We start from the raw sequence: 4814 nt of genomic DNA, 5'->3' as shown, positions 1-4814 counted from the left end.
AAGCAATAAGAATCTTTCTTGTATTTCTGCACACTCAAATTTCAAGGTGTATCAAATGGATGTAAAGAGTGCATTCCTTAATGGTGAGTTGGAAGAAGAAGTTTATGTACAACAGCCACCTGACTTTGAAAATCCAGAATTTCCAGATTTTGTGTACAAGCTACTCAAGGCTCTCTATGGACTAAAGCAAGCACCTAGAGCTTGGTATGACACTATCAGAATTCTTGATAAAACATGAAATCAGTAGAGGAACAATAGACATGACTCTCTTCTACAAGCAGCATGGTGATGATATGATCCTAGTTCAAATCTATGTGGATGATATCATTTTTGGTTCTATAAATGAAAAGTTATGCCAAAGATTCTTAAAAATCATGCAGATGGAATATGAAATGAGTATGATGGGAGAACTAAATTACTTTCTTGGACTTCAAATAGTCAAAGAAGTGATGGAATCTTCATCAACCAAACTAAGTATGTCAAGGATTTATTGAAGAAGTTTGGTATGGTTGATTTTTCACCTGCATCTACACCTATGTCTACAACTACTAAGTTGGATGAAGATAAGAAAGTATAAGTATAGACATCTAAGGTTATAGAGGAATGATTGGATCTTTACTGTATTTAACTACTAGTAGACCCTACATTATATTTGCAACATGTCTGTGTGCAAGATTTCAAGCCAATCCAAAGGAATCACATTTGATGGCTGTGAAGAGAATTTTCAGATACCTAAAGGGAACTCCAAACTTGGGACTATGGTATCCTAAGGGAACATATTTTGAAGCTATTGGATACACAGATGCAGATTTTGCTGGATGCATGGTTGACAGAAAGAGTACTAGTGGAAGCTGTCAGTTTCTAGGATAAAGACTGTATCCTGGTACAACAAGAAATAACAATTTGTGTCAACTTCTACAGCCGAGGCTGAATACATAGTTGCTGGAAGTTGTTGTGCTCAAGTGCTTTGGATTAGAAATCAGCTAATGAATTATGGCCTAGTGTTACACAAAATTCCAATTATGTGTGATAATACTAGTGCTATATTTATTGTGTCTAATCCAGTTAATCATTCTAGAACAAAGCACATAGATTTAAGGTACCATTTTTTATAGAACATGCCAAAAATGGTACCATTAAACTAATTTTTGTTCCAACAGAAAAACAATTAGTTGGCATTTTTACTAAACCTTTGGATGATCACTACTAGAAAAAGGGCATTAGACATCGGTTCTGGACTAATGTCTATTTTATCAGAAATTGATGTCTTCGTGGGTGTAGAGAAAGGTGTTTTTTCACATCGGTTCACAACCGTTGTGAAATGTGATTATAAATTGCAAAACATTTTCACAGACTAGTATATATAAAAAAATAGTGTTTGGTGGTTTTTTATATAAGAATAATAAGAGGTTTTAAGCAGGTTTAACATGTCATACACAAGGGTTAAATTTACATTTACATTAGTAAATTAGAAAAAACGAGGTATATTAGGCCTATTAACATCAGTTTTACAATGGAAACAATGTATAAGTTTAACCTAGACATCAGTTCTTAAAGCAAAACTGTTGTTATTACTGGTATACCCATCAATTTCTACCTGATGTAAAACACTCAATAAGACATTAGTACAAAATGATGTTATTGATTGTAATTGACATCAGTTAATTTGGTGCAAATGATGTCTGTGGTATATGTCTAATTAATATTTACATCGGTTTTTAACATCCAACTGATGTCAATATATCTATTAAACTAAACCAGAACACTGCATATATATAAAAACCAAAATCATACAAAACCTAAAATAACATCAACAACAACAAAATAACCAAGTCAAATTGTTATTTCTCCATTTCAAATAACTAGTCCATTACCAATCAACATCCACATGTTCGATAACCGACAAAATAAACCCCCACAAATGCATTCATAAAATATACCCCTTATATCATCCTAGTCCGACCAACTCCGATCAACACCAAACCAACAAAATATTCAGGCAAACTCTCATAGACATGTACTCCTTATATCATCCACATCCCAAAATTAATACAAACCAGAATATTTACCAAATAAAAAGTGCAGGTTCAAACTGGTCATGTCAAAAGGCTAGTACTAGTAAGTCACTACACAAATTCCTGGACATGTTGAAGGGTCTCGAAACGAACTTCATCCAATTCCTCTGCTGTGTACGTCTTCCGATTCTTGGTGGCCCACTGAACAGTACACAAAGCAAAAAGCACAAAATAAATCAACTATGTTGGTTGAGTCTTGGAGTGCAGATTGTAACCAAATTACAGGCGCAAAAATATTACAACTTACCCTAATTATGAAATTCATGTCCTTGTCTTGAAAGATATCTTTCATGTAGCGCATGACTACATAACCACATTCATGACCACCGGGTTGCTTAGGTGATCCCTATATCCAAATAAAAAATTACTACAAGTGCAGATAATATCTAAGTACATTTCTATATATAAAACTGAAAAGACCCTACTAAAGTGCGTAATTCTTACTACAAGATTTTTAACTTTGCCATTTTTGCACACATATCATGTCTGAGCATTGTACAGCCTTACTGCTCTGTTAAACAAAGTTAATAGCTAGTAGTGCCAACGGATGAAATATTGCTACTCAATAAAAACTAATAGATATGTATTTGAATAGAAAAAACTAAATACCGTATCAATGCATCTTCAAGTTCTGGGAAGCTTCTCGGATGAGACAATGGATAAAGAATGAATATTTCACTTTCCCAAATGATGATCAAAATTTAGTGATAACTGTTTTTATAATAAGAAAATCCAAGTTAAAAATTATAAAAATACAAGAAAAATTAAAAAACAGGTATAGGCATATATCTATTATATATGCTTGACTTACTTCTCATTATGAGGCATGAAAAATAAGCGAGAAGGCCATTCTTTCAACCTTGTAATGATATAAGCTTCAAAAGCATCGTTTAATTTGTATGTGGCTCCTGGATCGATAAAAGCATACAAATCCATTTGATTCGTCTTAAGAATCTCCGCATGCAAAACCCTACAAAAATATATAAATATTTTGTAATTACACACATACGAAAACTTCTTAACTTGTAATTCACAGAAAAGGAACTACAAACTTATGCCATGCATGCTGAAATTACAGCCTGGCCAACTATGACAAACTCTAACAACGCCATGACATTCTCATGGAGTAAAAAAATTGTTTTTTCATTTCCAAACACCTCAGCATCACACGAAATCTGTATTGAGTCTCCAGTTTCTTTTAAAATTATCGCTGCGTGTTTATACAATAACATAAAGCGACGAGGCATATTTTTACTTGGCTTCACACTGTTCATGGACAAGTGCACTTGATGATACTAGTTCGTCGATGCATTTGTCTTCGGTACCTTTTTCTACAAATATTTAAATTATTTATGCTTTTCAAAAACTTACACATGTTAATGCAGTAACTATACAATATTCAATTATGTACGTGAAAAAGATGACCATGTCTTCAGGCCACACTAAAAGCGAGCCAACAACTTGGCGCACGGTTTCAATTTCACCAACAATTGGCATCGGAACCAATGCATCTTCCTTGATAGCCCCGTCTAGCGAGACACGAACATATTCTGATTGAAGAGGCACTCCATGTACAGACTTACTCATGTCTCCATCAGAAAAAACTATACCAAAGGCTACCTTGTTGTCAATACTGTCAACTGCCAACTCACATTTTTTCAGATCCTAAATTCAAAAAAAGAAAGAAATTATGATACACACTAATCTTGAAACTTTTATAATTTGCAACCATTTAAGAAAAAATGCTATTTTTACCTTTCCTCCTGGTGGTGGGGAAGAGTGTGCGGGAATAAAACCCTTTCTTGTAGAGGCTGGTTTATGTTTAAGCTTTCCCTTCTCTTAATCATCGTGAGTTAAAATTTTTCTCCGCTCTCTCATATCTTTCCTTAGCTTTCTGAAACTCTTCATCCCTTTCTCGATCACGCTCCAACAACGTAATCCGGTTCCTTTTCTGTTTTGGAAAATTGAAATATGTAGATGGGCTTATAAAACTGCCTACACCCCTGACCCTCCCTGAATGCTCAGGGGTTTCCAATGCAACAGTTAGCACATCCTCGCATCCAGACGGTTTCAACTCGCCTTTACGCTTCTTTTCCATTAACTCATCCTGTCATCAAAATTATAATTAATCGTAGAATGCACCTGGAAATAAAATACTTTAAAAATGCAGTTCACCTACATTTTTTTTTAAATTTCTCTTCCAATTCTGGATCAAGAATTTCTCCGTCATCGGGACTACGTGCTATTTTCCATACAATTGCTCGATCAGGATCTTCTTCGGGATCCAGCCGCCCTACTTTTACCTATTAAAAATTATTAATGGGAAATTAAACAAACATTGACAAATATTCAACCAAAAAGAAAGCTACAAGACATTACAAGAATAAATGAAAATCATACTTCATCCTCTTGAATGCCAATATCCTTTCCTTGATGTTCGATGAGGATACTTTCGTTGCCTCACTCTCCCACTCTGCTATTCACTAAGTGACTGCATAAAAATATTAAAATAAAATACTATTCACTTGTTGACTCATGGGCGGCTAGGTGAATTAAAATATATTAATTAAAATATATAGTAAATTAATAAATAAAACATATACCGCCCAATCAGAGGAGGTCTTCATTGCGACGAATCGCTTCCAAGCATCTTTACCAAAAAATGCATACTTCCTGGGGGATTTAGCAAGCTTCTTTTTCTGTCTAGCAAACGGCTTCACATAATCATATGTTAAATTT

The sequence above is a fragment of the Apium graveolens genome, chromosome 6 (assembly GCF_009905375.1).
Source record: "Apium graveolens cultivar Ventura chromosome 6, ASM990537v1, whole genome shotgun sequence".
In the NCBI taxonomy this organism is placed as follows: domain Eukaryota; kingdom Viridiplantae; phylum Streptophyta; class Magnoliopsida; order Apiales; family Apiaceae; genus Apium; species Apium graveolens.
This window is presented reverse-complemented; position numbering follows the sequence as displayed.